We start from the raw sequence: 26898 nt of genomic DNA on the forward strand, positions 1-26898 counted from the left end.
TTGCTCCATTCTGGCCTCGTCAAATTTGGTTTCCCTCCCTGAAAATTCACTGCATTCGGGGACCCTGGATTCTGGACCCAGAGCCGGATCTGTTGACTCACTCGTCAGGGGTTCCCCATCCCGCGCTCCTGTCACTCCATCTAGCAGCTTGGCTGCTCCAATTCCCAACTTAGCCAGGTCTGATCTCTTGTCACCAGCAGTCCAGAATATATTAGTGGCTTCGCATAAGGCTTCCACTACTAAAACATATACTAGCAAATGGAAACGGTTTGTATTCTGGGCGAATACACACCACGTTGATCCCTTTACAGCTCCTTTGAATAAGATTTTAGAGTTCTTAACAGACTTATTTCATCAGGGTGCTTCTCCTGCTACTCTAAGAGTTCAATTGGCTGCCATTTCGAATTTCCATGTGGAAGAGTGTGGAGCTCCTATCATGGCTCACAGACTTTGTAAAGCCTTCTTAAAAGGAGTTTTTCATATTAGACCTCCGGTCAGATCTCCTACGTCACCTTGGAGTCTAAACTTGTTACTATCTAAATTAATGTTGCCCCCCTTTGAACCTGCCTCTTCTTGCCCATTAAAATTTTTGTCCTGGAAAACTCTCTTTCTGGTAGCCATTACTTCTGCTAGACGAGTGTCTGAGCTTCAGGCTCTCTCCATCAAGCACCCTTATCTAATCTTTCACTCTGACAGAGTTTTTCTTCGTACCAATTCATCCTTCCTCCCTAAAGTGTGTTCTATTAACAACATTAATCAGTCCATTGAATTGCCCACTTTCTTCAAAAACCACTCCAACAAAATGGAGTATATGTTGCACAAATTGGATGTTCACAGACAGCTAAGGTTTTATTTGGATAGAACAAAAGATCACAGGAAAACAGATCAACTCTTTGTGGCTTTTGCTGATAGCAGGAAAGGACTTGCAGTTACCAAAAGAACTCTTTCAAAGTGGTTAACTGATTGTATAATCTATGTATACGATTCTGCAAATCAACCCCTTCTGAACAAACCCAAGGGACATTCCACCAGATCAATATCTACGTCTTTGGCTCATGCAGCTCGCCTACCTCTGGATGCTATTTGTGCGGCTGCTACCTGGTCTAAGCCACATACATTTATTTCTCATTGTAAAGTAGATAAGGTTTCTAGGGACAGAGCAACCTTTGGTTCCACTGTGCTCAAGAACGTCCTCCCGTGAGTTCCTCAGGATTTAGGAGCTAGGGACGCTACCCATGTGTAAGAACAAACGGCGAGATTGAACACTATCACATATAGAAGTTATGTACTTACCATAACGTTCCATGTGGAGTGTTCATCTCGCCTTTGTTCTTACAGTCCCACCCTCCCACCCTTAGGAAGAACGTTCTTTGATGCCTGGCCAGAAGCATTTTTGCTACTGTCTTTATTCTCTGTATATAGTTGGTATACACATATACTTATATGTGTCTGTTATGTATGTTTAGATGTATGGCATGAATGTGCTGTTATGTAGATTGGTTTGCTTGCAAACTAGATCTGAGGTAAAGGCAGAGGGGGATTGTGGGTATTAGATTGTCTCGAGCTTCTTCTCGATGCAGAGCTTGCAAGAGGCCGGCACGGAGCCGAGGATCGGCTCCGAACCCATGTGTAAGAACAAAGGCGAGATGAACACTCCACATGGAACGTTATGGTAAGTACATAACTTCTATTTTCTGCTAGTCTGTCCTTAGCTCCTCCTCTGGCCTCTAGATTTGAGGTCAAGCAATTTCTTAAAAGGCATCCTTTATATCAGGCCTCCCAAGAAGCCAATTCTACCTTTCTGGAACCTCAGTTTTCTTCTTGAAAACTTGACTCAGGCTCCTTTTGAGTCTGCTGCTTCAGCTTTCCTACAACATTCTACTTGGAGGACTGTTCTTTTTTAGCACTCACTTCAGTTAAGAGAGTGTCTGAGCTTCAGGTTCTCATTTTCCACCCTTTTTTGTTTTTCATAGAGACAGGGTGTCTCTCTGTACTAATCCTTCATTTATGCCCAAGGTGGTCAGTGAGTTTTCTCTTCATCACTCTCTTCATTTGCTTTACTTTTTCCCCTTCTCCACAGTCTGCTATTGAGAAGGTTCTTCACACCTTGGATTTGCACAGACAACCTAGATATTATCTTTGCAAATCTGAGCAGCTTTGTTTCTTTTCAGCCCAGGTCTTTGGGTTTAGCTGTTTCTAAACAAACCAGTTATTCTTTGATTTCTAAAGCCATTTCTTCCTTTTTGGGCAAATGTCTTCCCTCTTAGTAAGGTCTCACTCTACCAGAGCCATTGTTTCCTCTGGTGCTCTGTCTCCTTCTGGATGGACATGTTCCTCTTGGTCCCTAAGGACATTCTATTCCTCCTGAGGCTTTTGAGTTCTGACGTGTGTGTGTCCGTACGTCACCTTTATGCCCTACACCCTGCACAGGGAGCATACATGTGATGTACAGCACCTGTAGATACTAAAGGCTGTGTTATACTGGCTGGTCATAGGACTGTCCTTGGTAGGAGATTCCTTATGTTAGGAATACTGCACCAGTGAAGAGAAGGACATCTACTGTTATGGTAAGACTTTACACAACTGTACTTTCCACATCGAGACCTCCATACTCTGTCTTTATTACCTGGACCCTGAGCAGAACATTACCAACTGCCCCCGCTGTGCTCATTTTAACAGTTGTACTATTAAGAGTACAACTCAGTCTCTTGCTGAGATTTTTAGACAGGGAAAGAGGGTGATAGGGACATTCGTGCAGTATGGCATCCACTGGTCCCACTGATTCAAACCCTTCTCATAAATGCTTCCTAAGCATGTTAGTGTAGTGGACGACAGTCATTTGCCATCTGGCAGTCCACCAAGACTTGTGATAGTCAAAGGCGATAAGACCCCTTTGCAGTCCGCTCCAACAACCGAGCACATGTCTGAAGCCTCTACTGCAACTGTTTTCTAGTTTGGTATGCAATCAGTCTCCCGCACATCTGCACAAGTTAAAAGACTTAGTTGTTGCTTGGGTCCAGGGCCATTCTGCAGGCCTCGGGATCTGATGCTTGCAGCAGGTCTTCCAAGGGGTATGGTGGAATCACCTAGGTTAGAGAGGAGTCATCAGTGGACTGAGTGTAGGCCGTAATCACTTGCTTCCAGTATGTCTGACACAACACTCAGACCCAAGTTAAAGGTGAAACTTTAAAATGCTGCATCCACCGCCTAGACCCTCTGGATCTCACTCTCACCAGGTCTGTCAGCAGGATCTTGTCAGTCTGGTTGAGGATCTCATATATATTGAGTACCAAGCAGTCCTGCCAGACCCCCCCGCTACAGGATCCTCTCCTGGAAAATGAAGGAAAGACCTCACCCCACCCCCAGCCCTCCAGGAATCTACTGATGTGAAGTTGTTCAATCTCGCCATTTGTTCTTACACGTGGGTACAGAGCTGATTCATCGTCTCCGAGTCGGCTGCTTTCAAAGCTCAAGATCTTTGAGTAGCTCAAGGCACAGTCCCTATCCCATGATGCTCTCTGACTAACCTCAGATCTAGTTTGCCGCTGCAACGGATCGCAAGATGTTCATCGTGTTTCACTGTTGCAGTCATGACACTTGGGATGTCCTTCATGGATGCATCTGCAGTCATAACAACTGGGTTGTCCTGTCGTCAGGCAGCCCTTCAGTCGGCCGGATTCCAAAGTCCGGGTCCGGCTTCGGCTGATGTCGCAGTTCACCCGACGTCATCTCTGTTGGTCTTCGGGTATAAAAGCATCAGCCGACGCCATTTTCCTCAGTCTTTCTTGCCGCTTGGCGCCCGAAGCAGAAGCTGTTCGCAAGTGCCGGTCGGTCGGATCCAGAGATTACTTCTACCGAATACTACTTCGAAGACTTCTAAAGCTAAGTACCCCGTTGGGGACTCTTTCTTGCCTCAGCCGATGTCAGAAAAGTTAATAATTGTTTAACCTGTGGGAAACAAATACCTCATAAAGATTTCCACTCTTATTGTCTGCCTTGTTTAGGCCCAGCCCACGACGTAGCAGCCTGTTCGGCCTGTGCTTCTTTCAACCGACAACGCTTAGGCGCCGGAGTTTGCAGAACAGTTTTTCGGTTCTGATTTTGCGTACATTATGCCGCCGGATCCTCCGACTACCCAATCTGCCAAACCGCAAAGATAAAGACCGACACTCGCGGTCCGCGGTTTCGGCCGAAACCATGGTTAAGCAAACCGCGAGTGTCTCGGTTTCGGCCGAAACCGAGAAAACTGATCAAAGTACAGCTGAACCTATCTCTACAACTGAAGCCCCTGCTACCACTCTTGAATCGGCCTCAGAAATTTTATCCACTACGGTGGTTGCCACTGACTTATCAGACACCATTCCCTTGGATGTCTCTACCCCAGCACGTGGTGCTGCTAGGCCTCCAGCAGCCATGTCCATTAAGGCCTTCGCCAGGGCTAAAGCAGCCAAGACTACTAAGACAGTGCCTGTTAAACCCCCCACAACCAGGCCCTCTGCTAGTTCTCAAATGCTTACTTTGGCAGAAGATTTAATTTCATTAATTAGAGGATCTCAATCTCACCCAGACAGGGCCTCGCAGCCCCCAGAGAAGAGACCTAGGGCAGAGCCCCCTGAGCCAGTGTCCTCTGATGATTCTGCTGACTAATCAGACATAACTGACCAGCCAGAGGCTCCTTTCTCCAATTTTGAAGATTCTGATGCTGAAGAATCCATTCCAGCTGCTTCCCCACCAGAAGAATTCTCCTTTGGGGAAACCTTACATGCCATGCGAGAGCAGTTCCAATGGCAGCAACAGGATTTTTCAGACTCCAGAAAAAGACTTAGGACCTTTCTGCACCTCCCACAGCACAGGCCCTTAGCTATACCTCCTGTTCTCTCTGTGGTGGATGATGCTTTCAATGATGTCTGCTCCGCTCCAGATTCTTTACCCCCAGCCCCTGCCAAACCAGACAGATTTTACAGGGTGCCAGATACTCATCACCACCTTTACAAGGCCCCACTTGCAGACCCCGAAACTATATCCCAGGGTCCCAAGGCAGTAGCCGCAACCATAGCTAAAAACCCTATTCCTTCTGAAAGGGAAGCAAGGTCATTAGACAGATGGGGTAAAAAGGTCTACACTTCAGCTACTCTCTCAGCTAGAGCTTTAAACTGTCAGTTTCACATGATACAATACCAAGAGTTTATGCTTGATCAGTTAACTAAAAAACTAACCACTGATGAATCTTTTGATAAGAAATATGTATTAGAAATGGTAAATAACATACAACAGGTTAGCAACCATTCATTAAAATGTGGCTATGATGCACTGGAGGCTTCATTTAGATCAGCCATGACTGGCACAGTGATAAGAAGGCATGCATGGCTAAAGGAGCAAGCTTTACCGGATCATGTTAAAGCTAAGTTGCTAGATGCTCCTATGGATAAGACAAGTTTGTTTGGTACACCTGCCCAGCAGGTTATGAAGAAAATGGAAGAAAAGGCAAAATCTGTTCAAACGGTTAAAGATTTCTTGCAGGTTCAACCCCCAAGGTTTAGCAGGAACTGGCCTGCCAAAAATTGGTCCTTTCCTGACTCCACAAAATTTCAAAGGGGCAGGAATAGACGTTCCAGAGGCAGAAACCAATCCAGAGGAGGTGCCTACAGAGGACGACAGTGGCAAGGTAACAACAGAGGCACAGACACAACCACTGCCACTACATCAGCACAACCACAGTGACTTAACCCTAAATCCACCTACCAGGGAACAAATAGCAGCTCCTCTAGGCGGAAAGTTAACCTTATTTTCAACTGGCACTACATAACAAAAGACAAGTGGATTTTACAAACCATAGATCAAGGTTACCGGTTTCACTTCCACACTTTACCAGTCAAAAGAGGAATGCCAAATCTACCTCCAAATCAAAAAACAGAGGCACTACAACAGATAATGGAGTTAGCAAACATGAGAGCTGTGGAAAGAGTGCCAACAGCAGAGCAAGGAAAGGGGTTCTACTCCAGACTATTCCTAGTTCCAAGAAAGGAAAAAAGTTGGAGACCAATTCTCGACCTGTCCACCTTAAATACATACATCATTGTCCCAAAATTCAAAATGCTGACCCTACAGCAACTTCTTCCCATGCTGGGCAAGGAGTCTTGGCTGGTAACTCTAGATCTCAAGGAGGCATACCTGCACGTCCCCATTCGACCAATCTGCAGAAGATACCTCAGATTTCTTGCAGGATCAGAGCACTATCAATTCTCAGCATTGCCCTTTGGCTTATCTACTGCCCAGAGTATTCACAAAATGCCTGGCATCAGTAATCGCCCATTGCAGACTACAGGAATTCAAATTTACCCATACCTGGACGACTGCCTGCTACAAGGGGACAACAAAAGCAAGCTGACAACAGATTTACAAAGGGTCATTTACTTGCTACAAGCACTGGGATACACAGTCAATTTACAAAAGTCAAGGCTGATACCATCCCAAACAAGGACATTCTTGGGCCGGAATTGGACACAGTAAAACAAATGGCATTCCTGACTACAGAAAAACAAAAGAACTCCTCTTTACTTCTTGGCACTAACAAAACTGAACAAGTTAACAGCAAGAAAAGTACTGCAGGCCTTGGGCTTCATGGCATCATGCATAATCTTGGTCCCATTTGCCAGACTACATATGAGAAAACTACAGTGGTACCTAAAGAATTTATGGTCCCAACACAGACACAGCCTAGAAACAGAAATCCCACTAATTCCATGTTTAAAGCAGGAGTTCCTATGGTGGGCTCAGGCATGTCAGTCAAACCCAGGCCTACCCTTTCGCAGATGTCAAGCAAGCCAGACCATCACAACAGACGCTTCAGACCTAGGATGGGGGCCCACATGCTGGACAAATGCGTGCAAGGATTGTGGACACAGGATCAACTTCACCTGCACATCAACCTAAAAGAAATGCTGGCAGTAAAACTGGCAATCCAAAAGTTCAAACCATTTCTCCAAGAGGGCCAGTTGATGATAAGGACAGACAACACCACAGTCATGTGGTACATCAACAAACAGGGAGGCACTCATTCATACCCCCTATGCAGAATGACTTTGGAGCTGTGGACCCTGGCACTCAGCTACAACATCCAGTTACAGGCAATATTTGTACCGGGAAAAGAAAATACTCTAGCAGACATATTAAGCAGAACCACATCGGATGCCCACGAATGGAAGCTGCACCCGGACATCTTCAAGACCATCTCAAAGAAATGGGGAATGCCACAGATAGATCTATTTGCATCACCTCTCAATCACCAGCTCAAAAAGTTCTGCACAAGGACATTCCACCCACTAGCATGGAAAGTGGATTCGCTCTCCTTCAGCTGGAAAGGCCTAACAGCATATGCATTCCCACCTCTTCCCTTGATACACAAAGTACTACTAAAAATCAAGGAAGAACATCCAAGGATAATCCTGATAGCTCCAAACTGGCCAAGACAACACTGGTACCCACTGCTGAGGAGCATGTCTCGAACAATATGTGGCCAATACCACTGATGCCTTTGATGTTAACTCAGAACAACTACAGCATCATACATCCAAACCTAAAAACGTTGCAACTGACTGCATGGAACATCACATAGCAGCAGCTAAACCAGAACTTTCCCAAAGAGTTAAAGACATTATTCTTGAAGCACGCAGACCTTCAACAAGAAGGAACTATGCTGGAAAATGGAAAAGGTTTGTCATTTGGAGTACGGAAAGAGGAAAAGATGTGTCAAACATAGATATGCCTAACATTCTGGAGTATCTGGCCGAACTTCTTCATTCAGGCCTGTCCTACTCCTCCATCAAGATACATGCATCAGCTATTTCAGCAGAATACAGCTTTGATCCACCTGTTTTTTCGCACCCTTTGCTCAGGCAGTTCCTCGGAGGAATCAAGAATGTAAAACCTCCAAGGAAACCACCATTACCAGCTTGGGACTTAAACTTTGTGCTAGAAAAGTTGACACTATCACCCTTTGAACCAGCAGCAACAGCAGACCTACAACACCTGTCATGGAAAACTGCTTTCCTACTGGCAATTACTTCAGCAAGGAGGGTTTCAGAACTACAGGCCTTAATGGCAGTGCAACCCTTCCTAATCTTCCACCAAGATAGAGTGTCCATGAGGACTAATCCTACATTTATGCCTAAGGTGGTATCCAGAGTGTCTTTAAACCAGGCAATCCACCTACCTACCTTCTTTCCCAACCCACAAAACAGAGGGAAAGAATACTGCATACCTTGGATGTACATAGACAGCTACGCTACTACTTGGACAGAACAAAAAATAGCAGAAAGACTGACCAACTTTTTGTAGCCTATGCAACAGGAAGGGAAGGAAAAGCTATTTCCAAACAGACAATCTCCAAATGGATAGGAAATTGCATACGATTCTGTTACTCCTTCCATGGAAAACCAATTCCACAGAACATAAGACCTCATTCTACAAGGGCAACAGCCACTACCACAGCCTTCTTACGAGGAGTGGCAACCAAAGACATTATTGAGGTGGCTACTTGGACCTCCGTGCATACATTTGCCAAGCATTATAATTTGCCTCTATATTCCAGATCCCGAGCAGGGTTTGCCACTGCTGTACTGCAAGGGATCCTAAACACACCATAATCTACTTTTATCCTCCTCCCTAGTTGGCTATGGTATTCTACCCAGTTGTTATGACTGCAGATGCATCCATGAAGGACATAGTACAGTTTTGTACCTACCATAAATGTAGATGTCCGAACTGGATAGCATCTGCAGTCAGGATTACCCTCCTCCTTCCCTCTGTGGTACTCCTAGGGTGTTTACCCTCCTAATAGCTAGCTGGTGGGGGGGAGTCTTTTATGGTGTATTTGTTTGTATATATGTACATACATGCTTATTTTTGTGTTTACCTCTATCTTTTTGGAAACATTGGCATCTATCCAAATTTTAGCCTTCAAGAGGGCTACTGGCATCTGGGGCAAGAAACACTGAGGAAAATGGCGTCGGCTGATGCTTTTATACCCGAAGACCAACAGAGATGACGTCGGGTGAACTGCGACATCAGCCGAAGCCGGACCCGGACTTTGGAATCCGGCCGACTGAAGGGCTGCCTGACGACAGGACAACCCAGTTGTTATGACTGCAGATGCTATCCAGTTCGGACATCTACATTTATGGTAGGTACAAAACTGTACTTTATCCTGCTGGCAGGCTACCCGCAGTCGGCCTGAATTCCAAAGTCCTGGTCCAGCATCGGTTGCTCTCGCCTCTTCCCTGACGACAGTGCGCCAGGGGTATAAAAGATGCAGCCGGTGCCATTTTCTTCAGTCTTTCTTGCCGCACGGTGCCCGAAGCAAAAGCAGTTCGCAAGTGCCGGTCGGCCGACTCCTGAGATTTACGAAATTGAATTTCAGATCCGAAGTCTTCAATAAAGCTAAGTACCCCATTGGGGAAACTTTTTTCTTGCTCCAGACCGATGTCAGAAAAAGTTAACAATTGTATTTCTTGTGGGAAGCAAATACCTCATAAGGATTTTCATTCTTACTGTATTCCTTGCCTAGGCCCTGACCACGACGTTGCTAGTTGTCGGTTTTGTGCTAGATTTAACCAACGCACTATTAAGTGTCGGTACGATTTTGCTTTTGATTACTTTGGCCGAAGGTTTAACTATATAATGCCGTCAGAACAGCTGACGACCGGCGTTCATAAAAAGCGCAAGGAAAAAGAAAAGGACAGCATCCGAGGTCCAAAACCGATGACAAAGCCTCTTCTAGGCCGGTCGCCGGTTCGCTGGTTCTCAGTGAGGCGCTTTCACAGCCCCTGACACCCGCTACCTCAGAGCCACAGGCCGCCTCCGACTCCCATGTGGAGACAACTAGGCTTCTGGATACTCAAGGTATTGGGCCTTCGGAAACTAATCCCTCAAATGGGTCCGGAGCCGCTGAGCAGGCATCGGCTTCTGAGAGTGTTTTCAGACCTACACAGCTTTATATCAAGCCAACTTCAGCATCCAAGACAAAGACTAAAACAGTTTTAAAGACAAGGAAACAAGTACAGCATTCTCCAGGACAGACTTCCATGCCTAAGAAACAGATGCTCAAAATGGCCGAAGACCTAATTACTTTGATCAGGGGTTCCCACCCCCCTCCTGATAAGAGGCCTAGGCAAGACACTGAATATGATTCCTCTGATCAGGTTTCCATTTCCTCTGACTCCTCTTCAGAATAGGGATACTCTATTCCTCCCTATGAGGATTCTGATGCTGAAGAATCTATTCCTTCAGCTTCTTCTCCTGAGGATTACTCCTTTGGGGAAACCCTGCATACCATGAGGGAGCATTTCCACTGGGAGAGCCAAGATTACTCAGAATCTAAGAAAAGGCTGAGAGACTTTCTCTTACTACCTCAGCACAGACCTCTTGCTATTCCACCTGTTCTAGACATTGTAGATGATGTATTTTCAGAGTCCGGCCTGTCTCCCGACTCTTTACCTCCTGCACCTGTTAAGCCAGACAGATACTACAGGGTTCCAGATTCTCATAAATTTCTATATAAAAACCCTGCTGCTGACCCAGAAACTATTTCTCAGGGTCCCAAAGGGGTCAAGGCCGCTACTGCAAAAAACCCTGTCCCCTCAGATAGAGATTCAAGGGCTCTGGACAGATGGTGGGAAAAAGTTTATACTTCTGCTACCTTGGCTGTAAGGGCTTTAAATTGTCAGTTTCATATGCTTAAATATCAGTAATACTTAATGTCTCTGCTAAAACAGAAAATGTTGACAAATTCTGAATGTTCTGAGAACAAGGAAATGCAAGATGTATTGCATGCAGCTGAACAAGTGGGAAAGCATACTTTGCAATGTGGTTATGATTCACTGGAGGCCTCTTGCAGGGCCGCTGTAACAGGTTCTGTCATTAGAAGGCATGCTTGGTTAAAGGAACAGACTCTGCCTGATCATGTTAAAGCAAAATTATTGGATGCTCCATTACAGCATGATACTTTGTTTGGTGTTAAGGCAGAAGAGGTGTTGAAGAAAATGGAAGATAAAGCTAAATCTATGCAGACAGTAAAGGATTTCTTACAGGTACAGCCACCCAGATTTAGCAGGAACTGGCCTTCTAAGAATTGGTCCTTTCCCATGTCAGACAGGCCACAAAGAGGCAGATATAGACGCCATAGAGGCACACAACAGCCCCAGGGCTCATACAGACTCAAACAATGGGGTGCTTCTACCTCCAAAAGTGGAGAAGACAAATCACAGCCATATAGGAAACAGTCCCAATGACTTCCCTCTGCCAATGCCAAGCATTTATCTTTTAGCAGCACCCTTAGGGGGAAAGCTAGCACTTTTTTCACAAAATTGGCACATGATCACCCAGGACAAATGGGTCTTAAATATAGTCTCTCAGGGCTACAGGTTCCACTTTCACACCCTTCCAAAGGTAAAAGGTATGCCAGACCTGCCACACAAGCAATGGTCAGAGGCACAAAAACAAGTTTCATCTCTCATGGACATGAGGGCTATTCAGCCAGTGCCACACCAAGAGCAGGGACAAGGATTTTACTCAAGACTTTTCTTAGTACCAAGAAAGGACAAAGCATGGAGATCAATTCTGGACCTGTCTATTCTAATTACTTTTCTGGATGTCCCAAAATTCAAAATGTTGACTCTACAGCAGCTTCTGCCCATGCTGGACAAGAAGGCTGGGCTTGCAACTTTGGACCTCAAAGAGGCATACCTGCATGTCCCAATCAGACAATCTTGCAGAAGATACCTCAGATTCATAGCTGACTCAATGTGCTACCAATTCTCTGCACTGCCCTTTGGCTTATCTACTGTGCCCAGGGTCTTCACAAAATGCCTGGCACCAGTAATTGCATTTTACAGACAAAGAGGAATTCAAATATATCCCTACTTGGACGACTGCCTTATTCAAGCAGAGACCAAAGACATTCTACTAAAGCATCTGGCGTTTGTAAAAAGATTACTAATTTGCCTAGGGTACACAGTAAACGAAAAGAAATCAAAACTAGTACCCTCTCAAGAGATAATATTCCTGAGTGCAAGCTTAAATACAACTGCCCAGATGGCTTATCTCACGCCAGACATACAAAGGCAACTGACTTCTTACTTCAAAAGCATGGCACAAAGACCCAGTTATCTCCAAGAAAAATTCTGCAGGCTCTGGGCTACATGGCATCCTGCATTCTGCTAATTCCATATGCAAGACGCATATGAGGAAACTACAATGGTATCTAAAAAGTGTTTGGACTCAACATTGCCACAGCCTGGAATCATTAATTTCACTCATTCCCTGCGTGCAGCAGGAGTTTCGATGGTGGGTACAGGCCTGTCACCACAACAAGGGACAGCCATTCACTTTACCCACAGCCAGGCAAACACTAACAACAGATGCATCAGGGGGGCCCACATGGCAGGAAAATGTATTCAGGGTACATGACCCGCAAGCCAAAGGCATCTTCACATCAATCAAAAAGAGATGCTAGCTGTACAAAATGCCCTGACAGCCTTCAAGGACCTACTTCATCTGGGACAGCTGCTGATAAAGACGGACAACACCACAGTCATGTGGTACATAAACAAGCAGGGGGGCACACATTCCTAACCCCTCTGCAGACAAGCCATGATTTTGTGGAACACAGCATTGACTTACCAAGTACACCTGCAAGCACTATTCCTGCCAGGAAAAACAAATGCTCTGGCAGACGAACTAAGCAGAAACCTCATGGATCCTCACCAGTGGAAACTAGATCCACAAATCTTCAACATGATAACAAGGAAATGGGGATGCCCAGACATAGATCTTTTTGCCTCCCCTCACAACTGCCAACTTCAGAGATTCTGCACAAGGACTTATCACAAACGAGCATGGAAAGTGGATGCCTTGTCATTCAGCTGGAACAACCTTACAGTATATGCCTTTCCTCCACTGCCTCTCCTCCCCAAGGTACTCCTAAAGGTCAGACAAGAGAAGCCACAAATGATACTGATTGTCCCGGATTGGCCATGCCAACACTGGTACCCAATCCTAAGGAGCTTGTCTCAAGGCCCAGTCTGGACATTGCCTCAAATTCCTCATTTACTGACCCAACAAAACAATCCGATCCTGCACAGCCAACTCAGAACCCTAAATCTAGCTGCATGGCGGATAGTGTAACCATTCAGAATACACCTCTCTCTAAAGCGGTTATGGATGTTATTTTGGAGGCCAGGAGGCCCAGCACCAGAAAATCTTATGCAGAAAAATGGAAGAGATTCTGTGCTTGGAACCAGGCACAACGAATTGACACGCTTGTTCCAAATATTCCTCAGATTTTACAATATCTGAGATGCTTGACAAAGGCCTATCCTTCTCATCAATTAAGATCCATGCTTCTGCCATTTCAGCTCATTACAATACGGACCCACCTATTTTTTCACATCCATTGCTTAGGCAGTACCTCAGGGGGGCCAAAAACATAAGACCTCCAAGTAGTGCACCAATACCTGCATGGGACCTCAATTTTGTCTTGGAAAAACTCACACTGCCTCCTTTTGAGCCAGCCAATACAGCTGAGATAAAATTCTTATTATGGAAAACAGCTCTGCTCCTAGCAATAACTTCAGCAAGAAGAGTCTCAGAGTTACAGGCATTAATGGCTGTGGAACCTTTTATTATCTTCCATCCGGACAGGGTTTCTCTAAGGACAAACCAAGTATTTATGCCTAAGGTAGTGTCCAGTGTGGCTCTTAACCAAATCATTCATTTGCCTACTTTTCACCCAAACCCACAGAATAAAGGGGAGAGACTTCTGCATTCTTTGGACATACACAGACAGCTACGCTTCTACCTGGACAAAACTAAAGCTTTCAGAAAGACTGAGCAACTTTTAGTGGCATATGCTGCAGGATCACAAAGAAAGGCTATCTCAAAGCAGACTGTTTCAAAATGGATAGGACACTGCATTCGTTTCTGCTATTCACAACATGGCAAATCAGTGCCTAAGGGCATTAGACCACATTCTACCAGGGCAGCAGCCACCTCAGCAGCCTTCCTCAGAGGAGTACCAACCAAGGATATTTTTGAGGCTGCAACTTGGACTTCAGTGCAACGAGTCGGCCGCTTTCCAAGCTCAAGATCTTTGAGTAGCTCGAGGCACAGTCCCTATCCCATGATGCTCTCTGACTAACCTCAGATCTAGTTTGCTGCTGCAACGGATCGCAAGTTCTTCAGAGAGCTTGGGCCAGTATAATTCTTTTTCTGTTTTTTGACAAATATTTCTAAAGTTTTCATAGAGTTAGTATTCTATTACAGTTAGTAGTCTGTTCCTGTTTGTTTTTAGGGCTGTGTCCCTCGTGTTGTGTGGAATTTGCTGTGTTAGTTTTATTGGAGCGGTTGCTCTTGGGCCTTTGGCCTTTTTTTCATTTAGGCACTTCTGTGCTTCACTTCTAAATAGTTGAACAGGGCTCTATCCCTTTATATTTAGTGATATTAATCAGTGTGTTTTTGCCATTTTGCTATAAATATTTGATTTAATATTGAGATATAAATTGTTTTTCTGGGTGTAGAAAGTACCGTTTTGTTTTATTATCAGGGATCTCATAAGTGTGTGCTGTTTGATATTATGGCGGACCAAAAAGAGAAAAAGAAGTCCGGTTTCAAGAGTTGCGACTGTGGGCAGAAAATGTCCATTACGGACAATCATGTGTCTTGTGTATATTGTCTAGGACTGGTGCATTTACAGGAGGATTATTCTATCTGCCACTCTTTTAGTGGCAGAGTATTACTTGAAAGAAGAAGAAAGTTAATTGATAGAGGTATGTTGAAACCTGAATTTCAGGAAGCCTTGGATAAGACTGACCAGACCTCCAAGTCTTCGAAAGGGTCGAAGTCTTCAAGGCTGTCCTCGGAACCCAGGTCCTCGGCTCCGAGCACCTCTGTTAAGGTGCGGTTGCCAGTTTCTAAGTCATCGGAGCTGTGTACCGAACCGATGTTTCGGAGCCAATCCTCTGTACTGGAGCCGGTGTCAGAGGTGTTGAAGTCTCCAATACTCAGGTCTGTGGCTTCTTCGGTCCCTTCGAACCATACTTCTAGGACCCTTTCAGATATCGATGTGGAACATGTGGTGCAGAGGCTTTTAGAGAACCCAGCATTGGCCAAATTACTTTTGGCTTCGTCCCAACTGGGTTCGAATCCTACTACCATTCCATTGCCTGAGACTACTCCTCCTCCAAGCTTAGCTAGGCCTTCAGAGCCGGAGGCGGAAGATCTGATGGTTGTGGAACCTGCAGAGCCGAGTCCTGTCCCAGTGACTTCGGCTCCGTCGACCCTGATCTCTTCGGTGCTGTTCGAAGAGTCTCAGAGCCAACACTCTCTCGTCAGTTCCGGGGGGAGAGTCGAACCGACGCGTCTGTTCTGACCCTTCCTCTCGAGTCCTCAGCGCAGATAAGCTCGGCTTCATCCTCCGGTTCGGAGCCCTTGGTCTCAGCACTGGGGAAGCCGCCATCTTCCTCGGAACTGGCGGATTCCTTGGGTCGAGACTCTGGTGCCTTCGATGCCATGAGGAGAGTAATGTCTGCTAAGACCCACACTTCCTCAGCTCTCTCCTCTTCCTCCCCTAAAATGCCGTGTTCTGCCTCTACATCGCAGGTTCCTACTAAGCATCGAGACCTAGAGCCTCAGGTAACCCCTTTGGGTGAACCCTGCTCTACTGAGACTTCACCAGATGCTCACACTGATGAAGTCCCCAGAAAGAGAGTTTGCAAGAGGAGGCATTTGGATTCCCCTCAGGAATCTTTGACATCAGACACCAACTTAGAGGAATCAGAAGGGTCCCCACTGCCCCCCTCGGAGGATGTCTCCTTTGCAGACATCCTGGAAATACTGAAACAGAGGGGTGACTGGCAGTCCGTTACCCCTACTGAGGATGAGTTGGTGCTCCTGAAGGCCTTTGGGTCTCAACCTTCCACCTCCTGGGTTACTCCACCCTTCGACGAACTGATGGAACTGGTTGCTCGAAGGGCGTGGGAGTCCCCTGATTCCATGGAACCAGTCCCTTGGAGGCCCAATAAGTTCATCACTTCCCCTCAAGACAAATTGTACCTCACTAAAGGAGTCCCTGTTGATGCCATGGTGGTGGCGGCGGCCACCAAGAAAGAGATGTCAGAGACCTCTTCTACTGTCCATCCTCCTAATAGAGATTCTAGGACGATGGACAGATATGGGAAATGCATTTTTAGTTCTGTGACGTTTGCCATGAGATCACTTAACTATTTAACCTATTTTACCCGTCTTCAGTGAGATCTCCTCCAGGAACTGGGAGATACTCTAAAGGGTAACACAGATGAAGCTATTTCTGAGAAGGTGATGGCTCCGCTTTCTGCCCTTAATTCCATTGTCAACTCGCCCATGCGGCTCATTTCCTATGCAGCCGATGGGTCGAGTCGAGCAGCAGGTTCAGCGATAGCTCTGCAGAGACAATCCTGGATGCGTTTATGCTCCTTTGCGGAAGCCTTCAAGTCTTCCTTTGTCAACACCCCATTTGATGGCTCTTTTTTGTTTGGGCCCAAAGTCGAGGAGACTCTCACTAGGTTTGAGCAGGAAGGAAAGACTCTATCTGCCGTAGGAGTCCGTTTTTCCACCCCTACTAGACCATACCTCAAAGGGCAGAAAGGTGGGAAAATGTGGTTCCAGAAGTCCCAAGGAGCTTTCCAGAACACATGTAGTGAACCCCCTTTCAGGGGCAGAGGAGGGGGCAATAATGAAAGACGCCACTTTCGTGGCAGAGGAGGTCCGCAAAACCAGGGCGACAGGGAGCAGTTCCCTGGCAAGCCTTATCAGCGCTCCTGAGAGGAGGCCCGACTGTCCTACTCTGGGGGCAGTCGGGGGTCGCTTGGCTTTGTACCCATATGCCTGGCTAGGAATTACATCAGATTCTTAGGTACAAAGCATAGTTACCAGAGGTTACATCATTCCCTTTTCAGAGTCCCCGCCAGTCAGAACAAGAATCCCAGACATTCCACCCAGTCTGCGGGATCAAGCAGCTATAGAAATCCAAAAGCTGCTCGAAAAAAGGAGTCATCCAGCCAGTCCCGGCGGACCAGATAGGATCCGGAACTTACTCCAGATTCTTTTTAGTTCCAAAGAAAACGGGGGACTGGAGGCCCATTTTAGACCTCAGCAAGCTCAACGCTTTTGTAAAGAAGGAAAAGTTCCGGATGGTCATGCTTCAGTCGATACTCCCATTCCTGGGAACTGGCAATTGGATGTGATGTTTAGATCTCAAGGATGCGTATTACCACATCAAAATGGCCAGACCATCCACAGATCATTTGTGTTTCTGGCTGGGGGCCAGTCACTACCAATTTCGAGCACTGCCCTTTGGTCTCACCACAAACCCCAGAGTGTTCACCAAATGCATGGCAGTAGTTATGGCTCATCCGAGGCGTCTAGGATTCTGGGTGTTTCCGTATCTGGACGACTGGCTCCTATCCTCCACCACCAGGCATCAACTCAATCTTTCCAGGGATCATACGATCAATCTCTGTTAGGAATAACCATAAATTTTGAAAAATCTGCCTTATTACCATTGCAGCATATCTCTTTTATCGGAGCAGACCTAGACACCACCACCACCTTGGTCAGATTATCTCAAGAAAGAGTTATCTCTCTACAAAATCAGGCGTCACACTTGCTAAAAGAAAACAGAATGCCTGCCTTTCGGGTTTTAAAGCTGTTAGGCACCATGGCAGCTACCCTCATAGCAGTTCCTCTGGGACAGATGCACATGAGGATACTCCAATGGTTGCTTTTCACCCAGTGGTCTTATCAACAGCTCCCAATGTCGTTCGAGATCCTACTGACAGACGCTTGCCAGAAGGACCTTCTCTGGTGGTTGAACAGCCACCACTTGACGATGGGTCCACCATTTGTACTTCTCCCTCCCATAGCCACTGTGACCACGGATGCTTCCCTGATAGGGTGGGGAGGCTTTTTCAGGGAAGAACTGCCCAAGGTACCTGGTCAGAGATGGAATTCCATCTGCACATCAATGTCCTGGAGTTGAGAGTGGTGCTTTTAGCATTGCAGCACTTCCATGACTCTGCCTCGGGAGACGATTGCGATCCAGAGGGACAACATGTCGGTGGTCTGGTACATCAACAAACAGGGGGGATCCAAGTCTTACCCCTTATGCCGAGAAGCCTTGAGAATTTGGCAGTGAGCTGTATCCACCAGACGCTTTCTGATAGCAACGCACATCCCAGGGAAATCCAACATGATAGTGGACAAACTGAGCAGAGCAATTCTGTTGCCCCACAAGTGGTCCCTCAAAGAAGAAGTGGCGGAAATTATATTCCGCTGATGGGGCCAGCCTTGCTGCAACCTTTTTGTATCCCCGTTGAATGCCAAATGCAGAAGCTACTTTGCCCTGAATCCTCCACCGGGGGACAGCCCAAGGGATTCACTCGTACATGATTAGCCCTCTGATCTCCTTTATGCATTTCCTCCAACCCCTCTGATTCCCAGATTTTTACAGAAAGCAAAAGGCTCGGGAAGGACTGTTATTCTGATAGCCCCCTTTTGGCCTCGACACATATGGTTCCCCTTCCTTCATCAATACCAACTGGAAGAACCTTGGTTTCTGGACCCAGTGCCGGACCTTCTGACTCCCTCGTCAGGAGTTCTTCACCCCTGTCTTCAGTCCCACAAGCTGACAGCTTGGCTGCTCCACTTCCCAACCTGGCCAGGTCATATAATCTGTCTTCCGCGGTGCAACGATTACCTCAAGAAAGAGTTATCTCTCTACGAAATCAGGGGTCACACTTGCTAAAAGAAAACAGAATGCCTGCCTTTCGGGTTTTAAAGCTGTTAGGCACCATGGCAGCTACCCTCATAGCAGTTCCTCTGGGACAGATGCACATGAGGATACTCCAATGGTTGCTTTTCACCCAGTGGTCTTATCAACAGCTCCCAATGTCGTTCAAGATCCTACTGACAAGACGCTTGCCAGAAGGACCTTCTCTGGTGGTTGAACAGCCACCACTTGACGATGGGTCCACCATTTGTACTTCTCCCTCCCGTAGCCACGGTGACCACGGATGCTTCCCTGATAGGGTGGGGAGGCTTTTTCAGGGAAGAACTGCCCAAGGTACCTGGTCAGAGATGGAATTCCATCTGCACATCAATGTCCTGGAGTTGAGAGTGGTGCTTTTAGCATTGCAGCACTTCCGTGACTCTCTGCCTCGGGAGACGATTGCGATCCAGAGGGACAACATGTCGGTGGTCTGGTACATCAACAAACAGGGGGGAACCAAGTCTTACCCCTTATGCCGAGAAGCCTTGAGAATTTGGCAGTGAGCTGTATCCACTAGGCGCTTTCTGATAGCAACGCACATCCAAGGGAAATCCAACATGATAGCGGACAAACTGAGCAGAGCAATTCTGTTGCCCCACGAGTGGTCCCTCAAAGAAGAAGTGTCGGAAATTATATTCCGCTGATGGGGCCAGCCTTGTTGCGACCTCTTTGTATCCCCATTGAATGCCAAATGCAGAAGCTACTTTGCCCTGAATCCTCCACCGGGGGACAGCCCAAGGGATTCACTCGTACATGATTGGCCCTCTGATCTCCTTTATGCATTTCCTCCAACCCCTCTGATTTCCAGATTTTTACAGAAAGCAAAAGGCTCGGGAAGGACTGTTATTCTGATAACCCCCTTCTGGCCTCGACAGATATGGTTCCCCTTCCTTCATCAATACCAGCTGGAAGAACCTTGGTTTCTGGACCCAGTGCCGGACCTTCTGACTCCCTCGTCAGGAGTTCTTCACCCCTGTCTTCAGTCCAGCAAGCTGACAGCTTGGCTGCTCCACTTCCCAACCTGGCCAGGTCATATAATCTGTCTTCCGCGGTGCAACGTATTCTAGTTTCCTCTCATAAAGTCTCCACCAGGAAACTGTACAACAGCAAATTGAAGTGTTTTGTTTATTGGGCCTCTCAACAGGATATTGATCCCTATGTTGCTCCTATTGATAATGTTCTGGAGTTTCTGACTATGCTTTTTCACGAAGGTGCAGCAGCGGTCACTGTAAGAGTTCAATTAGCTGCAATATCTAATTTTCACTTGGGATTTGAAGGATCCAATCTTATGTCTCATAGATTATGTAAAGCCTTTCTGAAAAGGATTCATCACCTTAAGCCACCTGTCAGACAACCAGTTGCCTCCTGGAATCTAAATTTAATACTATCTCAGCTGATGCTTCCCCCCTTTGAACCTCCATCTTCTTGCCCCTTGAAGTCAATTTCTTGGAAAACAATATTCCTGGTGGCTATTACCTCAGCCCATAGAGTTTCTGAACTACAAGCTCTTTCTACTAGGCCTCCATACCTGATCTTTTACCCCAACAGTGTGTCTCTCAGGACAAATCCCACCTTTCTCCCTAAGGTCTGCTCTGAGGGTAATTTGAACCAGTCTATTGAGTTACCCACTTTTTTCAGACACCATTCGAATATATTGAAATATATGTTACATAAACTTGATGTTCACAGACAATTGAGGTTTTATTTAGACAGAACAAAAGAGTTTAGGAAATCGGAGCAACTGTTTGTTTCTTATGTGGACAATAAAAAGGGGCTGCCTGTAGCTAAAGTTACATTGTCTAAGTGGTTATCTGATTGCATAAAATTTATATATTCATCAACCAATCAACCCTTACAGAATAGTATGAAAGCTCATTCCACCAGGGCTGTGTCTACATCTTTGGCACATGCAGCCAATTTTCCTTTGGACACTATTTGTGCAGCCGCTACTTGGTCCAAACTTCATACGTTTATCACTCATTGCAAAGTGAACAGGGCCTCCAGGGACAGGGCTTCCTTTGGTTCCACTGTTCTCAGGAATGTACTCCCGTGAGCCATCCAAGGTTAGGGTGCTTGGGACGCTACCCATGTGTAAGAACAAACTGCGAGATTTAACAACTTCACATAAAGAAGTTATGTTCTTACCATAACGTTCCATGTGAGTTGTTCATCTCGCCTTTGTTCTTACATTCCTTCCCCCCTCCGGGTTCTTGAAGAACGGGTATGATTGGTGGTCTGGTTGGTCTAACTACTGTCCTTTACTCCAGCCAGAGTATCTCTTAGCAAATTGTAAATATATATATACATGTGTATATGTTTGGCATATTGGTGTGTTAGTGGTATCCTTTCTTGCTGGGTTCAGCAAACTAGATCTGAGGTTAGTCAGAGAGCATCATGGGATAAGGACTGTTCCTCGAGCTACTCAAAGATCTTGAGCTTGGAAAGTGGCCGACTCTGAGCCGACGGATCGGCTCTGTACCCACGTGTAAGAACAAAGGCGAGATGAACAACTCACATGGAACGTTATGTTAAGAACATAACTTCTTTATTCCTACTACTCAGATGAGGATGAATTAGTGTATGTTGTCCATATCTCCAGTGGCTCATGTGCAGATTCAGAGTCTGATGAAAAACTTGTCTGAGCTTCACAGTCTAAGGACTTCACCTTTGAGGAGACATTCCTTAAAATGAGTGAGTTCTTCAGATGGGAAGCTCAGTACTTCCCTCAATCGAAGAAAAGGGTAAGATAAATTTTGAAACTCCCTGAACATAAACCTCTTGCTTTTCCTACAGTACTAGAGGTAGTGGTTGATGTCGTACTCAGCTCTTGCCTGTATCCTAACTCCCAACCAACTGCTTCCAGGCAGCCAGACCATTTTTACAGGGTCTTGGATTTCCATAATCACTTTTTTTTTACATAGCCTGTGGCAGATCCTGAGGTGATGTCTCAAGGTGCCAAGGTAGGTAAGGGCAAGGTCTTTAGAAATCCATTCCCAAATGAAAAAAAAAGTAGGACCCTTGGCAGGTTTAGCAAAATATTTACACCTCTGCCACCCTAGAATTCATGGTTATAAGATATCCCAGTCAACTACTGACCAAGAGAGTCAAGAGCTGACACTAAAAAGTAGAAAATGAAGGTAAGAATTAAATCAGTAGTCCGTGTAAGTTAGCCAATTCAGCTAAGCTTACAGACTTGTAGGAAGCAGTGGGGCATACTGTGAAAGACAAAATAAGATTGGACTCATTCTAATTCCTTTGTAACATTGTTAATTGCAGTAACCAAATCTGAAGTGCAGTCCCATTCTGTATTCCTGACCTCAGAAAAACAAGAGATCTTCAGCTGGTTGGAAGGCAGGGTATACTGAGCAGCATTTGTCTTATAGTTGTTCAGTAATGTCCTGTGAGCATATCATCTGTGCACTAAACTCCTGTTCAGTGCATATTAAGACGGAGATGTGGAACTGTCTCCCCATACCGCCTTGCAAATCAGTAACCTTCCATAATTCAAGAAAAAGCTGAAAGCTTACTTATCAGATTGTCACCCTTGTACTTGTTCCATAGGTTCATAGGCGATTAGTAGGCTAACGACCCTAAAGGGCCTTTCTAAGACTAGCCATGCTTGGGTGTAACTTTGGTATGAATGGTTGAGAATTTACAAGCTTTTTGTTTCTAATAAGAACATAGGTAGCAGAGCAAGGGTACATTTACAGTTACCCATCCTCTGATCCAAGTTGTGCTTGAATAAGGGCAGGGAGGAACTCTTCTTCAAATTAATGAGAAGCCTGTTCCAGAGAAGGGATATGCTCTGAGACACATATCTGTACCTCCAGCATGTCTTATCTATGTTGCAGACAAGGTTCAGGCCCCTAGATTGGGATCTTCTGACACTGTGTTTTACAGATGTGCAACAGGTCCATAAGGCCTGGATCAGAGGCTGCTTTGAAGGCCAGGCATAGATTGCCCATCAGCATTCAGTAGACCAGTTGTAAGGATAATGCCTTGAGGCAGTCAGAGTAGGACACGTTTTCTACACTGTGCATCATTTTCATGAGGAACCCCTGAGGATGCTCCAGTTGTTGCATATGTGTGGTTAGGTTCATACCAAAGGGGGCATTATACTTAATAGCTGGTCTGATGAGAGCTGAGTACAATGGAACAGTGACATCTTTGGACCTAGATACCATACTGTTGTGTATAAGTTATAAGTCGCATAAAGTAGAACAATTTACTAAGTACACATGATAATCAAAGGTCAAGTCACTGTGTACATGTGTTCACAAGAAGCACTGCCAGTAGTTGCACCAAGTCTGGAGTAGAAAAACAGTCATTGCTCCTTAATAGTTTAGCACTTCCATTCCCTTTTCTTGGTGAACTTCATCAGAACTAATCCATACCTAATTCACACACATATAAGAATGACTAAAATTAGCCTGCAACAATAATTGGTTCGTTAACAATTGAAGTAACAATTTGTGTGTTTCAACAAACATTATTTATATATATATATATATATATATATATATATATATATATATACACATACACACACACACATATATATATATATATATATATATATATATATATATATATATATATACACATATACATACATATGAAAATCATTGTTTCCAAAAAAAAGAAAACACAAGTGATGGCCTGAGATTTATACATAAAGGAGTTAGGAATTTGAAAACTATTGTAGAAAACTCACACCCTAGGAAGTACATTATGGTATGATTAAATGTGGGTCATGTCCACAATGCAGATTCATTGATGATGGGACTAATATTTGTGTCACAACATGCCCACAGGTGTTACAAAGTTATGGAAAATAGAACTGTAATACCCTAGGGGTAGTTTATATTCAACATATTTGCTATGAATCATTTTACATAGGAAAGACTGATAGACAATTAAGGCAAAGAGTATAGGAGCTCATATATGCTGTTAAAAGTAGTGATGATAGTAATGCTGTTTATAAACATTCAACTGAATATAGAGATTTGAAAAAAAAATATTCAGCATTTTAGAAAAGGTACCACAATCTATTTGGGGGGACCCAGTGGGAAGCTGAATCAGAAACAAGGGAACTTCACTAGCAAATAATTAAATGCCACACAACCTCCAGGGCTGAATGACAAAACTTCACTTATAGTCTGTTAATACTAAGAATTAGTAAAATGTAATGTTGTAATGGTGTCTTTAGATATAATGGTGTTCTTGTACATCAGTAAATATTTATTTAATTAATTATATTCTTTGTAATAAGTTTTTTAGGAGAGTTGTTTTTACGGATTTATATGGAGATATGTAATTATATATCGTTATAGGCTGATTTTAGTCATGTGATTAGATTCTTCTGTCTTTTTATATATATGCTAGTAGTATGGATTAGTTTTGATGCAGATCACCAAGTAAAGTGAACAAAAATGATCAACTATTTGAATTATTTTGTTACTGGCAATGTAGCAGTAAACAGTATAGTCACACAGCCATCTGGACAACATAACCTTGAATATTTTTTGCCCCAGCCTGTTAAAATAAAATGACCTGGAAGTAAACTCTTTGTTATCTGGAAGCATTAAGGCAGTGTCATCTTATATTTTTCTCTGCTGGAGAATTCTGAAAAGCACACTGGTACATTGCTTGAGTCCATGTCCCCTTGTTCCTTATGTCCCAAACAGTGCCTCCCCCAAACCACAAGCAAGATGCATCTGTGGTAACTGTGACTGAGGCTAGGGAAGTCGAAAAGGGGACCACCTTTGCTTAGGTTGTGAGAATGAAGCAACCTATGAAGATGTTTGTGGCAGGCTTTGGATAGCTGCACAGCTGGAACTATGGGTTCTTCCAGCTGAGGCCATATAACTTGTAGCATCCGTTTTAAGATTCTCCTATGCAGTATAGCAAATAGTACCAGGTATATTGTTGCTGCCATGAGCCCCAGTATTCTTAAAATGAGAGCTGCTGATGGAGATGGATGTTGCAGAAAAAGTCTGACAGAAGACCGGTGGAAAGCTGATCAGTTTCAGTCTGGTGACAAGATGGCAGCTTATGAAAGTCAGTTTTTGTGATAGCTTCAACTCTGACTTTGCAGTGTTCACTGAGATTCCCAGAATAAAGCTAAACAATCCCTTGCCAAACTCGGAGACTGTGTTAGATGTTCTAGCCATGACCATTTGTCTAGGTACAGGAAACTTTTATCCCCAGCAGTCTCAGACAAGCTGAACTTGTGACATATATTTGGTGAACACTATAGTGGCTGTAGTGAGAGCAAAGGGTATTGATAGTGGCTATTCTACACCCAAAAGTGCAGGAATGTCCTGGATATCTTTGCTCTGTATGCAAATGGGCATCTTTACGGTCCAAAGAGCACATCCACTGTCCTTCCTGAAAGCATGGAAGTGTGACTGCACCATGAATATCCAGGTATTTTTTTTTTTTAATAATGTAAAGACTTGGACGACTGAGATCTGGCGATGGCCTGAGGTCCTTTATATTTTTGGGAACTAAGAATCTGGAGTAAATCCCAGATCCTGTCTGGTCTGGTTGGACTCTTTGCACAGTTCTTTTTTTTGCTAGCCAGTTAGATACCTCCAATTATGCCACTTACTTTTGGCAAAGTGACACTGATTTTCCAAAAATTTAGTAAGTGGAATAGCCTCTGGAAATGATTTTCCTGATCCACTTGTGCTGCCTGATGGCCAGCCACACAGTCAAATGCAGGGCTGGTTGTTCCCCAACTGCATCCAGAGGTGGACAGTTGGGCAGACCTTCAAGGGTGGTGGTGTTGGCTCACAGGAGAAAGTCTACTGAACCTACCTCTGTCTCTAAGGTGGCATCCTTCAGAGAAACCTCATGACCTCAGGAGTATCTTTCAGAATGCTGGTCATACGATGAGTGTTGGGATATTTTCTAAACCCCAGTTTTCTTTACATCCTTCTGATTCCTGAGATAGGATCTCTAGGGAGCAGTGAACTTAACCCTAATAGCCACTAGTGTATTTCATTCATTCTTACTCTTAAGCAACGTTTCCTTCACCTGGGGTCTGAAGAGGGAGGACCCATCCAATGGAGCATTGGCGAAGGACACCTTGAAGTTTTCTGTGAACCCACAAAGTCTAAGCCAGGCCTCTTTCTTCATGATGATACTTGGTGCAGCCACACTTGATGCTGTCATGCCTTAGTAGTAAGCCTTAGGGAGAGTGATGTAATACAGGTCACGGCTGCCACCTGTATTTCTGTTTGTCAGTGCAGATTGCTATGTGGCAACTTTTTTCAGAACACCTAGCATTTTCTTCACTAGGTCACACTTAAAAACATGTCATAAGCATCTCAGAGTTTGAAGCCCTTATATCAAAGAGTACTTGAAATGAAAGTTTGCTTTTCCATTTGATCCACAGCCCTGGAATTTCTTTTTAGTGGCTGGATTGAGGGGTTGTCTTTAAGGGGTCCACTGTTGGTGGCAGTCATTACCATTATAGTCCATAAAGGAAGCCCTATTCAAGTGGGTCTGTCTCTTTCCATGCCCTGTCCATGACCAATTTGACCATGTGGTGTGAGGGAGGGACCACCCATGTTGTAGGCAGGCTAATTGAAAAGCCTCTTGACATATTTGCTTTTGAGGTTTTGGCATGTAACCCTGAGTGTATGGAAGGCCAAGAGCATTTACTAGCATGTCCTCCTGTTGTTGCTTTTTGTATTACTTCATTTTTTTTATAGCATGTTTTAATCTTATCTCTAGATGCTGTTTGCATTAAGGAACCCAGAAGTATGCAAAATGCAGCTGATTAATTCCTGCTGTCTGTCACAGACCATTGTTCATAGCCTCCAAATCCTTTTCTTTTCCAGTGTTTCACTGTGTATGTTGCATAAAACAGAGCCAAGATAAATGCCCTGTCAGTTCTTACTTTGATAGTTCTGCTGGAAGTCTGTCACACTGCATGAGTTTGCCCACAGCATCCAGTACTTTCTACAAAGGATTAGTTCAGATAAAATCACTTTAACTACCAGATCTAGGAGACTCTATCCCCCCCCCCC

General features: G+C 44.9%; 1 protein-coding gene across 3 annotated transcripts in view; it reads left to right on the top strand.

Moving 5' to 3' along the window:
• Positions 1 to 26898, top strand: part of LIMD1 (LIM domain containing 1) — a 516411-nt gene that overhangs the window by 426941 nt on the left and 62572 nt on the right. The gene's annotated exons all lie outside the window — the stretch shown is intronic.

This window comes from Protopterus annectens, chromosome 3.part0, assembly GCF_019279795.1.
Source record: "Protopterus annectens isolate FY-2018-M chromosome 3.part0, PAN1.0, whole genome shotgun sequence".
Classification (NCBI taxonomy): Eukaryota; Metazoa; Chordata; order Ceratodontiformes; family Protopteridae; genus Protopterus; species Protopterus annectens.